General features: G+C 44.9%; 1 pseudogene; it reads right to left on the bottom strand.

The window, feature by feature from the left end:
• Positions 1 to 744: 744 nt before the first annotated feature.
• LOC136535344 (probable CCR4-associated factor 1 homolog 7) lies at positions 745 to 13,857 on the bottom strand (annotated as a pseudogene).
• Between the last annotated feature and the right edge of the window lie 1,995 nt (positions 13,858 to 15,852).

Here is a 15,852-nt window from a genome sequence, read left to right as displayed (position 1 = left end):
AACATACACCAAATACCATGAATAACATTTTTCGAAGCACTAGATTACAATATTCCATGCACTTGCAGTTCAAATTTGAATTATATATAAAAATTCAACATAATCAAATTAATCAACCAAATATAACAAAAAAACTAGAAAAAGCACCAAATTTGAACATGAAGTTGTAAACAATGTAGGCGGGCCCAACAAAAAATTTGGGGTCAAAAAAATAAAAAAAAATAAAAAAATTTGCCGAGTGCCAGCTTGGCACTCGGCAAAGACTGTCTTTGCCGAGTGCTGGTCCAGGGGCACTCGACAAAGAATTTTTTAAAAGAAATTTTTCAAAAACGGTTAAAAAGTCTTTGCCGAGGGCCTAACGGTGATGCTCTCGGCAAAGATTGATGGTAGGGGATGGACATCGTGTCAGACGGTATTGCCGAGGGCCGGCCCTTTACCGAGGGTTTAGCCCTCGGCAAATAATTATTGTTGTCGTGTGCTTGTCTTTGCCGAGGGTCTGGCCCTCGGTAAAGAGTCTTTGCCGAGGGCTGTTCTTTGCCGAGGATCAGGCCCTCGGCGAAGACTCTTTGCCGAGGGTCAGGCCCTCGGCAAAGTCTCTTTGCCGAGTGCCCGAGCATTTGCCCTCGGCAAATCCTCAGGCCCTCGGCAAAGGTGCTCTGTCCGGTAGTGGCACGCAGGCAGCGGCCGGAAGCTGGGGCCTCAACAAGAAGAAAGATGAAGGAGCTGAGCTTTTTTGTTCGTCGTTCAGTGACCCAGAGAAGAGCTGTTCCCTGCGCCAAGCCCAAACAACACACGGCCATATTTCTCGGCTGACCCGTTGAAGAAGCCCTGACGAAGCTCATTACATTGAAGCAAATCACTGTCAGAAACGAATCGGAGCCTGCCTTGTTGCAGATTCGAGCGGAACTTGACATCAAGAATAATATTGGCAAGATTATGAAGCCCGCTGTCGGCGACACCGCAGAACTTCATCAGGTGCTTGATGTCGTATTTGCTAGGGAAGTATATGTCACTAGTAGAGAATAGACCTTTGATCCTCGGTCAAAATGGCTCTAGTCCCGACATTTTTTGCGCCCGGGACTAGAGAGACCTTTAGTCCCGGTTGGTGTCACTTATAGTTTGCATATTTGGATGAAGAAAGGTTAAAGTAGGTATTTAAAATTAGTATTCACTTTTTATTTCTAGCATGTATAGCACACTTCATTGTTTAGAGATATAGAGAATTTTAGAGTTTTTTTAATTTTATTTGTTTATAAAATGAGAAATTTATACTGTATTAAAAAATAAGTATAGAGAGTAGATGGCAACTGCTTCCGGGTCAATGGCCTCTCATGGGTTTCCAAAGCGACTTAGGCCGGGCCTCCCACTCATTGCATGCGGCAAGTGTTGTGATGAGACGAAGATTGTGATGGAGTACCGAGTGAAGAAGGAGGGTCCCAACCTTTTCTAATCGGATGGGTGCGTGTGCCGAGCCCTCGTGCCGGCAATCTTGTAATGCGATTTTGCACTGAGCCATCGAGCTCAGTGGAGCACGGGCGCGGCCCGGTGTCTCGTCGTTTCCTCCTTTTTGGGTTGTAGCTTATGACGACTAGTTAGAAAATTGTAGAAAATCCGTACTAGTTGAACTTGCGGACCGTGTTCATGTCGGCGAGCATGTTCTCTGCCGAGCGGTAACGGACGTCAAGGAGCAGCTTTGATTCTACGAGGGAGAGCGACAATGGTCGTGGAAGACCGTGTTCCCTTCCTCGTAGAATAGGAGCTCTTCTGTGACCAAGTACGGTGCCGTCCGGTGGAGAAATGCTAGCCGAGATGGTCACGTAAGCAATGTCAACTAGTACGGATGGCTATTTATATTCACACGTCCCGATATCGTCGCAGTAGTCTGTCAATCACTGTACCCAAACGTAGTATTCTTCGGTTCTAAAGGTTACCAACTTCATACTCGCATGTTTCACCATTGTCTTATCTCATTTTGTTCACTATATATATATGGTTCTTTATTGTGGTTTTTTTATTTGTAAGCAATTTGAGTTCAAAATCACTTCAAGCTTGCATATTTACATGAAGAAAGATTAAAGTAGGTATTTAAAATTAGTATTCACTTTTTATTTCTAGCATGCATAGCACACTTCATTGTTTAGAGATATAGATAATTTTATAGTTTCTTAATTTTATTTGTTTATAAAATGAGAAATTTATAGTGTATTAAAAATGAGTATAGAGAGTAGATGGCAACTGCTTCCGGGTCCTTGGCCTCTCATGGGTTTCCAAAGCGACTTAGGCCAGACCTCCCTCTCATTCCATGTGGCAAGTGTCGTGATGAGACGAAGATTGTGATGGAGTACCGAGTGAAGAAGGAGGGTCCCAACAAGGGTCGTATCTTCTACAAGTGTCCGGATCGCAATGTGAGTTATTTTATCGTATTTTATGATTATGGTTAGTTTATACCTATTTTCATGATGGTTGTGATTAAAGTTCTAATTTTTTGTTTTAATTTCAGTGGGATGGCAGTGGACGATGTTCAGGCTTCTACTGGGAGGAAGAGTATGTTGAACTCGTGCAAAAATATCTTGCACAACAGGCAGATACGGTGGCTAATGAGGCAGTGATCCAGCCGAAGAAGCCCAAAGATGTTGCATAATCGGGGGATCTGTCTGTTTTAGTTGAGATTGGTCGCGAAATCCTTGTGCTACTGAAATGTATTTTAGCTTTAGTTTTTTTAGTGGTAGTTGGGATTGTCTACATTGTAGCGATGCTTTCATAAATTTGTACCTTTTGTGGTGGCACGCATGTTGTATAAATAATTAATTATGATCTAGGTTTTAATATGGTATTTATGTCATATAATGCAGATGAGCCGGCATTGGATGTACAATGCTGATCGCCGCTCCCAAGAGTTCATTGACGGCGTGCATTCTTTGTTACGTGCGGCCGAGGCAAACAAACGCGACGGTTTCATGTGCTGCCCATGTGCCATATGTAAGAATATGGTGGAATATCCTTGCTCAAGGACTCTTCATTCACACTTGTTCAAGTCGGGTTTCATGCCAAACTATATTTGTTGGACGAAGCACGGAGAAACCGGCGTTGTAATGGAAGAAGGTGAAGAAGAACAATTGGACGACAATGATATTATTCCCGATGGTGCGTGCTTCAATGATACTGCAATGGGAGAAGCTGAAGAAGATGAGCCTGCTGATGATCTTTGTCTGGTCATTCGTGATGCACAAAGAGAATGTGAAAGTGAAAAGGAGAAGATCAAGTTCGAGCGGATGCTAGAAGATCACAAGAAATTGCTGTACCCAACTTGTGATGTAGGGCAGAAAAAGTTGGGAACCATACTAGAATTGCTGCAATGGAAGGCAAAGAATGGTGTATCTGACAAGGGATTTGGAGAGTTACTAAAAATCCAAAAGAAGATGCTTCCGAAGGACAATGAATTGCCCGCCACTACCTACGAAGCAAAATAAGTTGTCTATCCTATGGGGCTAGAAATCGAGAAGATACATGCATGTCCTAATGACTGCATCCTCTACCGTGGCAAAGAGTACGAGAAATTGGATGCATGCCCGGTATGCCATGCATCGCGGTATAAGATCAGGCGAGATGACCCTGGTGATGTTGAGGGCGAACGTTCGCGGAAGAAAATCCCTGCTAAGGTTATGTGGTATGCTCCTATAATACCACGCTTGAAACGTCTGTGCAGAAACAAAGAACATGCAAAATTATTGCGATGGCACAAAGAAGACCGTAAGGTAGACAATATGTTGAGACACCCTGCTGATGGGTCCTAGTGGAGAGCAATCGACAGAGAATTCCTAGAGTTTGCAAATGACGCAAGAAACTTAAGGTTTGCTTTAAGTACAGATGGTATCAATCCTTTTGGAGAGTAGAACAGTAGTCATAGCACTTGGCCTGTTACTCCAAGTATCTACAACCTTCCTCCTTGGTTATGCATGAAGTGGAAGTTCATTATTATGCATGTGCTCATCCAAGGCCCGAAGCAACCTGGCAATGACATCGATGTGTACCTGAGACCACTTATTGACAAACTTCTCATTTTGTGGAATAAAGAAGGTGTACGTGTGTGGGATGAGTACAAACAGGAACACTTTGATCTACGAGCATTGTTGTTCGTAACAATCAATGATTGGCCTGCTCTAAGTAATCTTTCAGGACAGTCAAACAAGGGATATAATGCATGCACACACTTCTTCGGTGATATTAGAGGTGTATTCTTGAAAAAATGTCGAAAGGTCGTGTACCTTGGCCATCATCGATTTCTTCCTGCAAATCACCCCGTAAGAAAGAAAGGCAAGCATTTTAAAGGGAAGGCAGACCACCTGACCAAGCCTCGCAACCAAACCGGTGAGGATGTACTCGATATGGTCAATGATGTGAAAGTCATCTTTGGAAAAGGACATGACAGCCAACCTGTTAAGAAAGACGCTAACGGTCACGCACCCATGTAGAAGAAGAAGTCCATATTTTGGGAGCTACCCTATTGGCAAGTCCTAGAGGTCCGCAGCTCAATCGACGTGATGCACCTGACGAAGAATCTTTGTGTGAACCTGCTAGGCTTCATGGGTGTGTATGGAAAGCCTAAGGACACATTTGAAGCACGACAGGACCTGCGTTGTTTGAGAGAAAGAGACAACCTGCATCCAGAGAAGACAGATGATGGATGCCATTACTTACGTCCTGCTAGCTACACTCTAAGCAAAGAGGAGAAGGAAATCATGTTTGAATGCTTAAACAACATCAAGGTACCATCTAGATTCTCCTCGAATATAAAGGGTATTATAAATGTGCCAGAGAAGAAATTCTGTAACTTAAAGTCCCATGACTGTCACGTTCTCATGACGCAATTACTTCTAGTTGTATTAAGAGGAATTCTACCTCCAAATGTACGTCTAGCCACCGTGAAGCTATGTGCATTCCTCAATGCAATTTCTCAGAAGGCAATTGATCCAACTGATCTAGCTAAACTACAGAATGATGTGGTTCAATGTCTCGTCAGCTTTGAGTTGGTGTTCCCTCCTTCCTTCTTTGATATCATGACACACCTCCTAGTTCACCTAGTCAAGGAGATTTTCATTCTCGGTCCTGTGTTCCTACACAACATGTTCCCCTTAGAGAGATTCATGGGAGTCCTGAAGAAATATGTTCACAACCGTGCTCGCCTAGAAGGAAGCATCGCCAAGGGCTATGGAACAGAAGAGGTCATTGAGTTCTGTGTTGACTTTATTCCTGACCTTGACTCGATTGGTGTTCCTGAATCGAGACATGAGGGGAGACTAAGCGGAAAGGGGACACTAGGGAGGAAAACATATATTGGTACGGAGGATGATTATTTCAATAAAGCGCACTACACAGTTCTACAGAACTCCTCTTTAGTAGATCCGTATATTGAGACACACAAGGATCTCTTACGATCCGAGTTTCCAGGGAAGACTGAAGTTTGGATTACGCGTAAGCAGATGGAAACTTTCGGCGGTTGGTTGCGAAAAAAATGTCAAGGTGATGAGAGCATCCATGAGCAACTGTATTTATTGGCTATGCAACCATCATGGCATATCGTCACATACAAAGGGTACGAGATAAATGGGAACATATTCTACATAGTAGCCCAAGATAAAAGGAGTACCAACCAAAACAGTGGTGTTCGCATAGATGCCATAGACCCGAATGGGAATAAGCAGACATATTATGGCCGCATAGATGAAATATGGGAACTAGAATATGCACCTACTTTGAAGATCCCATTGTTCAAGTGCCAATGGGTCAAGGTGACCGGAGGCGGGGTAACAGTAGACAACGAGTATGGAATGACAACAGTAGACCTTAGTAATATTGGGTACAAAGACGAACCATTCGTCCTTGCCAAGGATGTGAATCAGGTGTTCTATGTCAATGATATGTCTACCAAACCAAAAAGAGGAAAAAACGATAATGACTCAACCAAAGAGCCAAAGCGCCACATAGTTCTTTCAGGGAAAAGAGTCATCGTGGGAATTGAGGACAAGTCGGACATGTCAGAAGATTATGAAAAGGATGACCGAATTTTGCCCTTCAAAGTGAACAAAGACCCTAGCATCTTGGTAAATGATGAGGACACTCTATGGTTACGATGCGATCATAACCAAGGGACATACGTAAAGAAGAAGTTCACTACTGTGCCCACTTGATGATATAGTGATTTAATGTAGTGTGTGTTTGAGATATTATGTAATAATTGTGAATTCATATGTTTATTATGTCGTGTTTCAAATTAAATCAATGTTTGATTTGGTGGGATTGCTCTCTCGAAAAGTTAAATTAGGATATTGAGTGATGAAAAATTAAAATATTAACGTTAAAATTATGTGAAAACAAATTTCCTGTCCAAAACCAATAGTTTTAAGAATTTAATTAAACAGTACATTTTTGCATTAACGAAATAATAAATATTAGTTACATTATGTTTTATAATTATAACAAAAAATAAAAAAGTTAGGTTATAGATTTTTCCTCTGTGCAAAAAAGAGAAGGAAATCCATATTTTTAACAAAATAATTTTATGCCTTTTATTTAATTTAATATGTATTTAACAAGACTATTGCATTTCTATTAAAAAAATTTGCTCAAAACACGCGGGAAACGAAACTGCAGCCCACGTTTACACCCGGGTGGGAATCCCACCTGGGAGTAAAGGTGGGCTGCAGTTTCATGGCCCGCCAAAAAAAAACCTTTGCTCTCGGTGCGTGTTACCAACCGGGAGTAAAGGTATACATTTACTCCCGGTTGGTAACACGCACCGGGAGTGAAGGACCGTTACTCCCGGCTGGTGGCTGGCACCGGGAGTAAATCTCCCTGGTATATAAGCGCCAGTGCCTGGCGCAGATCGATCCCCTCCTCTTCTTCCTCGTCGAACACCGCCTGCCCTTTCTCTCTTCTTCCTCGCGCCGCCACCGATTCATCTTCCCCTGCGCATCAGCCCGCCGCCGTGACACCGGAGCCCGCACCTCGCCTCGTGCGGCCGCCGCCGACCTCGTGCGGCCCTCCACCGCGCGCGCCCGCGCGACCCCATCGATCTGCCTCCGCATTCGTGATGTGAGTTCTCTCAGCTTTCTCTCTCCTAGTGCCTAGGGTTTCGCCATTCAGCGGCCAGTCGCAGTATGGGCATGGCGGGGTCGCATGGCCGTGGCGAGGATGATGGCGCGGTGCCGTGTGGCTTGCTCGTGGCTATGGAGTTTCGCGGCCAGGAATGGGGGGATGGCCGACGCGCGGTGGCGTGCGAGCTGAAGGAGAGTAGAGGAAAACGAGTAGAGGATTGACGGTGATGTTGTGCAATTTTTTTTTTGCAAAACATGTAATTGAGAAATTGCCTGGCCATTTTGTGGCGTTTTATTATGCATTAAGACTGAACCGGCCATCCCAAAATTGTATGCCTATTTTCATGTCATCTTATTATGCATTTTACTTTGACGGTTGTTCATAAAATGTTCTCGAATAGTAAATCAAGGCAATTGAATTGCTTTTCCAAGTAGAGTTTGCAATGCTATATATTGACGTTTGTACTGTGTTTTGCAAAAAGAAAAAAAACATGTGGACATGCATGCATGATATATAATATACTCCTTTTGATCACAGCCCCGGCCCAATACGCCGGCCACACCCTCCAGCGCATTGACCGCAGCCCCAGCCCGCCTCACGTCATCGTTGTCAGCACGCCGGCCCGCCTCACGTCGTCGTCGTCAGCACGCCGGCCACCGTGCCGACACGGCCCGGCCCGCTCTGCTGCGCCGACCACCGCCCCGGCCCACTCTGCGCCGACGTCGAGACCACACCGCTCGTCTTGCTGTACGTCCTTGTCCTCGATCGCGATCCATATGTTTTCGTCATTTGTATTCATATGCATGTATATATACGTCGTGGAGCACCGCCGCCCTCATTCGCCCATGCGTTTCTATGTATACGGCGGAGCACCTGCCGCCCTCGTTCGCCCTAGGGTTTAGGGTTTATACGGCGGAGCACCGCCGCCCTCGTTCGCCCTAGGGTTTAGGGTTTATACGGCGGAGCACCGCCGCCATCGTTCACCCATGTGTACAAACATATATACGGTGGAGCGGAGCACCGCCACTCTCATCACACCGCCCTCTCTCGCGGCCTAGTCGATCAACATTCGTATTATCGTTATCGTTAACGCTAAACAATCACACTAGGGCAAATTGCGTCGGTGACTAGGGCGAACCGCGTTGTTGATGTCACCGACGTGGTTCGCCCTAGTCACCAACGCAATTCGCCCTCGGCCGTTTATGTATACCCTAATTCGCCCTAGTACCGACGCAGTTCGCCCTAGTGTGGCGAATTGCGTCCGTGACCGAGGGGCAAGATTTAATAATGCATATTATTCGTAGATTTTACGCATGTAAGCAAAGATTTGACGTACTATATATTGGTTTTGTTTTTTGAAGCTAGATGGCCGACCCGAGAAACATGGATGAGGAGGAGTTGATGATGAATTTGATCAACACTGGCACTCAAGTTGCCGGCGATGATGGTGCTAAAAATAACGTGCAAGAGGATGCAAATGACGGGAGTCAGTACTTAGCTCTTGAACAAAATGAGCAACAAGATATTGGCCAAGTATATATTTTTTATTATTAGCTATATATATTATCATATGTCTTATGTGTGCTCATGACATTAAAAATAATTTTTATGTTTTTTAGCCCTCTGGATCGACATCAACAACTACAACGAAGAGTAAAAATGTCCAAGGTCCCAAAAAGCCATTGGAGGGCCGCTTCATCATCTCGGAGTTCAATGTGGATACAGGCGAACCGGGGGGGCCAAATAAAATGAAATTCATGCACCACTGTGGTTACCTTGTAAGGGACCGGCTCCCGATCAGTACCCGCGAATGGAAGAAGAAGACCAATGCTCCTCATATCAGTTTTGTCTCCGATCATGATAAGACGTTAATTTGGAATGATGTCTTGGAACATTTCACGCTCCAAATAGATGGTTATGATGATATAATAGATGGTGATGAATTGAAGGAGCGAGTTAGGGATTGGGCAATGAAGAAGATGGCCACCCAGTTTTAGACTTGGAAGAAACACCTATACACGACGTATGTCAACAAGAACATAGCACCAGATTTCACTGTCCCTGGCCCGATCTCAAAGCAGAGGCCCTATTGGGATGAGTTTGTACAGTACAAGACGTCGGAAGAGGGTGTGAGTCGGGTGATAAAGAACCAACGTAATGCCCAATAGAAGACATACCACCATAACTTGGGATCAGGTGGCTACCCGACTACCATTAAGAAGTGGAACAAAATGGAAGCAGACCTTCTTGCCAAGGGTATCACACCAGAATCACTCGAGTGGGGAGAGCGTGCAAAGAATTGGTTTTTCGCTCATGGGGGAACACTGGACCAGGAGACAGGGAAGTGCGTTTATGGCGCAAGACTGCAAGAAGCAGCAGAAAGATTGTTTTATGCTCAGAGAGCTACTGCTAGTGGTGCATTCAGGCCCAACAGAGAGAAGGATGAACTGACATACGCCATCGGGACTATTGAACACGGTGGCCGAACTAGAGGCAAAGGAAGTGTCTCGTGGGAGCATGGATTCCCTCAGGACAGACCTTCCTATAGAAGCCGCCAGAGAAAGAAGGAAGAAGAGGCACAGTGGCTTCAGAGGTTGGAGGAAGCGGTGCATGAAGCACAGGAGCGGGAAAAAAACCATGAAGCGAGAATGCAGGAGGAAATCAGAAGGCAAGTGCAAATAGCAGTGAGTGCAAGCAAGCAGGCATCAGAGCCAGGAAGCAAGCAGGCATCAGTGAGTGCTCAGTTGAAAAGCAGCTGCGCTTCCACGAAGATACCAAAACAAGGGGACACAGGACTGTGCTTCCCTGTGGATGACGTCACTGAACCTTGTACATCGTGTGAGCTACACATTCCGAAGGGGAATTCCACAATCAAGGTGGCTATCGGTCTTGTTAATCCTATCGACCGAACCAAGACACCAAGGATTCATGGGAATATAATCCAAGAAGGATATGCTACCATCTCGGTAGATAAAGCTGAAAAAGGTTTTAGTGATTTGCCTCTTGACATTCCTGGAGGTGATGGCGAGAAGACTCTAGGAGAAGCAGAGAAGACATTCATTCTATGGCGCAAGCGCTACATCATCATTCCCGGGATGTCGCCTCCACCTCCTCCTGAACTACCTCACCATAGGTGCGGATGAAAACACTACATCATTAATTTATATTGGCTTAAATAATTAACAATCTGCTCATAATAATATGTCATTCCTTTTTATGTAGCAGATCCTCCCCCAACCTAAGTGCAATTGTTCAATCGCCAGATCATCATAGTGCTCTGTACGATGACAATGTGTTGGAAGGCGAGGCTGCATCCATACCATCTCCAAGGAGGTCTCCAACGCCGCAGCCGCCACCTCCAAGGAGGTCTCCAACGCCACAGCCGCCACCTCCAAGGAGGTCTCCAACGCCTCCCCCGCCCCCACCTACCAAGAAGCCAAGTACTAGCAAGAGGCCAGCCCCGCAAACGAAGAACCAGCCCCCACCGGTAAAGAAAGCCACCGTGAAACCAAGGGCTATTCCCAAAATAATATCTGAAGAGAAGGAAGAAGTAACTGATGCATATAAAAAAGATATGTCCAGATTCTATGACAAACTTAAAAAGGATCAAGAAGCAAGGAGAAACCCGGAGAAACAGTACTTCTTCGTTGCTCCAGATATTCTAAGAAAAAATGTGGCTTTTTACCGGCAACAACAGCGGGAATCTCGTAAGCCGTCCAAAGCAACGTTAACGGACTATGACCGCACTCTCACCAAGTCAATTGAGGCGGCACAGAAAAAGAAGCGGGCAGGGAAAGGAGTTGCCCAACTCGGACAACAATCGCACCAATCAGTCCCCCCGCTAGTTGTTGGTAATGAATATGGTTCGAATTTAGGATTAATGCATCAGGCAAACATACCTCCGGATGTCGATTTGGATCACCTTGGTGAATTTATTGAAGAGACTGGTCTCGACCTTTACCAGATGTTTGGTGATGGAAACATTAAGAGTGCGGCGGAGGTTGATATTTGGAAGGGAAAATTTGTACTAGGCCAGAGTCTATACAACCCTCAAGCCTTAGGTGATCTGGGGACGCAAATGTACCTGCTAAACAAGTGGTACATGCAGGCGTCTACCGGTGGAGACTTCTGCGTTGGTGTCAGAATTAGAGATGAACATTGGTTCGGTGGCGATGATGTTATGTATGTTGACTTTTCAGAATTTCATCAACTATGCCACCTGACCTCTCTGGACAAAGTTATCATTAGCTGCTATTGCCTGTAAGTAATAATTCTTTCGATCTATTATTAAACTCATCATATGTGTGTTTATGCATATAAATTATCCTAACAAGTACTATATATATGCAGATTTACAATGACAGAGCGCAGAAAGAAAGGCTGCAATGAAATTGGTTTTGTTGATCCCCATATAATATTCAAAGACCCAGTTACTCCAAAGCCTAATTGGAAGTCTGAGTCAGAGAGTAACCTCATGAACTTCTTAGTGAACCAACGCCACAAGAAGGATATACTCTTCTCCTATAACTTCAAGTGAGTGTTAATAATGTCGATCATCCTTAATGGCTCATATGTTGATTCTAGTTAATTAATGAGTGTTATGCGTTATATCCTATAAACACATGCAGCAATCACTGGATATTGATGGACATCGATCTGATGAAAAGTCACTTGATAATCTATGACTCGATGAGAAAACCACAACAAGACTACCAAGATATGATAGATATTATCCAGAGGTAATTTCGGTATCTCTAGCAACTATATATACACACAAACGTGATGATTAACTATATCTGATGACGTGACAAATTTTTTGTTGGACAGTGTTTGGAAAACCTTTATTGAGAAGCAACACATGGAAAAATGCAAAGCGCCACTGAATGTAATCCCTTTGAAAGTAAGTCTCCTAAATCGCATCATCTTTATTAATTAAACATATAGTTTTCACCGGATCACCAGATTGGATGTCAAATCTTTTTCTCGTAAAGTGGTGTCTGAGTCAGGAATAGGGGAACAACTACTGTGGTTACTATGTTTGCAAGTTTATCAAGGAGGTCTCCCAAAGAACTCCTACAGAGAGTCTCAAAGTACGTTAAAAATACACTATATATTCATTTAATTATTATTATTGATTGTGTTACTATGTCTTTATATATATATATATATACATATATTAATTTATTTTCCTTTAATTCAAACCTGTAGGCTCGATGGTTGGAGGAAAAGGTCATACGGCAAGACCAGCTCAAAGCAATTCAAGAGTCTATAGCCGGATTTTTTAATGACCAGGTCATCGATTCCAAGGGCGAGTTCTACTTCGACCCAACACTGCCATGGAAGCCAAGATAGAGGATAAGAGGAAACTTGTTATATCACAACAACTGTGATGCAATCTTTTGTAATATATACGCATATGCATGCATGCATATATATATATATATATATATATATATATATATATATATATATATATATATATATAGTTCTATGCTTGAATTGTGTCATTTAATACGTTCATTGTGCTTGAACCGAAACATACTATACGCGCGTATAAATGTATTATTAGCAGCGTACAATACGACTTCGAAAACCTATTTTGAAAAGAAAACAAAAAAATGAAAAGAAAAGAAAAAAGAAAAAAAAATAACACCAACCGGGACTAAAGGGTGCCGGCCTTGTGGCATGTCAGGAGGCACCTTTAGTCCCGGTTGGTGTTATCCACCGGGACTAAAGGCCCCTTTAGTCCTGGTTCCTGACCCGGGACTAAAGGACCCCTTTAGTCCCGGATACTTGCTCCCGGGTGGGGAATCGGGACTAGAGGCGGTTTTCCACCGGGAGTAAAGCTCTGTTCTCTACCAGTGTGTTGTCGAGATCGGGAAATCCGGACATCGTGTCAGGCAGGCTTCCGTTGGTGAGCAACTTGAGCAGGTAGCCCACACCGTTGCGACCATCGAACGTCACCCACGCTCGGCAAAGCGTCGTGGATCGACTCCCTCTGTGGCGTGGCGGGTGAAGTCGATCCCACTGTGGCGGAGCAGCTCGATGTGGTCCGCATCCGCGACGTCGGTCCCTCGACCCTCGGAAGTTGAACTGCCAGGCGCTGGGGCGGCGTCTGTCGTCCGGCTCAATCATCGGCTGTGTTGCCTGCTCGTCGGAGAAGGTGAGACCAATCTGGATGAACTTGGGTACATCGACATTGGCCTCCGTGGTCGCGTAGTTGTACTCGGCCAGAGACTTGCTCAGCAGCTCCGGACGGAGAGGGCGGTGCACCATGTTCGCTGGGGTGCTGCACGTCCACGGCGACGTAAGGGTAGTCATCGATGATGTCGCGGATCTTGGCGAACCCGTCCTAGGGGATGGCTGCGCACACCTCGCGGATCTCAACTGGCAGCACGTCTTCAGGCCGCGTCGCGATGGCCTACGACTACTTGTGTAGGAAACGGTTGGGCTCAGAATCAGATTCAGAGGGTATAGGGTTCAGCGACGATGGGTGGGGGCTTTCGTGGGAGGGGCATTCGGAGTAATAGATAAGACAATTAGGCAGCTTGGCGCATACATACAACCAGTAAAAGATGCGAACCAGCGGATCGAAATCATTGAACCCGTGCTTCTCGTACCTGCAACACAATCTGCAGGAGAGAACTCCAGCAGTAAAACTATGCACATCCTCGAAACAGAAAAAAAAAAAAAACCGATCGCGTGGCGGCAAATATCTCACAAGTGTCGAAAGTGGATAATTATTAATACAATGTTCTGCATCTTAAGGTTTTGAGAGTACACACAGCAACGACTTGAAGACAGGGTTTTTGAAGGCACGCAGATGCATATATGTCTACGTACATTATTACTCGACCGAAAACAGAGTTGTTACAAGTCGCAAAAAAAGAAAAAAAAAAGAAAACAAAGTTGTTACAAATTCATATATATGTTGTAGCCCCACACCAAGACATAACACACCTGAGTCAACTAAAATGAAACACTGGACTCACAAGCCGATGCGAATTTCTCCATGAACACAGACTATTAGGATGCACTGGATGGTCACTTCACTGGCATTCGTCATATAATCAAACTGATGGATTATTGATACGACTAGTGTATTGGCTCCTCCCCATTTGTTTCAGACACCGAGACTGCAGGGACCACCTCCTCGGTTACCTCATCCTCCTCTTTTCTGTCGGATAGGGAGATTGCCAAGGCCTCCTCCTTCTCTTCTTCTCCTCTTCTCTGCCAGATAGTGAAGCTGCTGAGACCTCCTCCTCTGTCATCTCATCCTCCTCTGCTGTATCGTACAATGAGGCTTCTGAGACATCCTCGTCAGTCACCTCATCCTTGTCCTCTGCCTGGAATGAATTTGTAGTATTTATATATGGTTCTCGAAAACAAAGGGCTTCAGTCACTTTTACAACCAACATCATGTTAAAAGTTAATGTTCTTGCGTACTCAAACATATAGTCAGTACGTGACAACAGTAACAAGTATATACTGAACTGTATCTATTTTCTTAGAAAAGTGATAATAATTACTTCATATGTACAGTAGCACAGGCAGATGATATTAAACAAGGAAGCTAGGATGCCCTTGACGAAATTTAATTGTCCTGCTAATTCTAAAAATCAAGGGCTATGATTTTCTGGGCATATTGTTACTATAATAATAATATAGTAATGGAGAAGTAGTACGTGTTAGTGCCTTAGTGGAATGGGGAATGGAATGTGGTTATTAAACAAGTTAGGCAGCTGGTACGTACCTCTTTATCGTCGCTGTGTACTGGTTGTGCCATCATATCTTCATAAACTTTGCATACGTAGAATTTGAGTGTGGAACTATTGGGATGGAGTTGTGCTTGGCGCCTGAGCTCAGCCTCTGCCTTGTCCACATCATCAGGGAAGGCATCCTTACAGCCGAGACGTGCCCTGACATAGCGTAGCAAAGGGAGGCACTCCAAGTCCAAGCCGAGATTGTCACTCCAGGTAGCGTGTCCATCCTTGTAGAAAGCCTTGACTGGGACAGTGAACCAAAGGTTGTGGAGGTTTGGCATCACAACAGACGGTGGTGGTACTCTGCTGCGGCCCCTGTCCTCTGCTTTGGAATCAAATACCATAGCATCCTGTCCTCCCCTCCAGATGCTAAGTGAAGCACTAGTCAAGTCATCAGTTGGTCGCCAACTGGACCATCCAGTCATCCAACCAGAGGATTCTCAACTTGGGGAAGAAGACATCATGGGCAGCAATATTAACTACCGCAAGCCTGCTTATCAGATGCCATACCAAATTCCGTCGCTACAATACGGAGGAAACGGAGTTCTGGCAGCCCACCCAAGGCTCTCAGACCTGCCTCGTCCATATGATCCACACACAAGTCCAAGTAGCAAAGGTTGGGGAGAAGCGTGGGATCTATGAATGATGGCACACAAGGGAACAGTGATGCCTTGTATAAGCAGATGCCTGAGCTGTTCCGAAAGCACGGCTTTGTGCCACTCTGTTGAGGCAGGGGTACTTTCAAGGAACCGAATAACATGCAGATCCAGATGCTGGAGCTCCTGCAGATTGCCTAGTGACTTCAAAAGTTCTGCCTGCATGCGCTCATCCAGCCTACCTATGCCAATCACACGGAGCACCCTCAGTAGGCTCTGGTTGCCCAGCTCCTTCAAAAATTGCCTCTTGGACTCAAAAGACAGCATGTCAACACATATCTGTAGCTCCTCCAGTGATGTCACCTTCTGGAGTAACCCATCGGGCACCTTCGTGTATT

The sequence above is a fragment of the Miscanthus floridulus genome, unplaced genomic scaffold, assembly GCF_019320115.1.
Source record: "Miscanthus floridulus cultivar M001 unplaced genomic scaffold, ASM1932011v1 os_2701_1_2, whole genome shotgun sequence".
NCBI classification, from domain to species: Eukaryota; Viridiplantae; Streptophyta; class Magnoliopsida; order Poales; family Poaceae; genus Miscanthus; species Miscanthus floridulus.
This window is presented reverse-complemented; position numbering and strand designations above follow the sequence as displayed.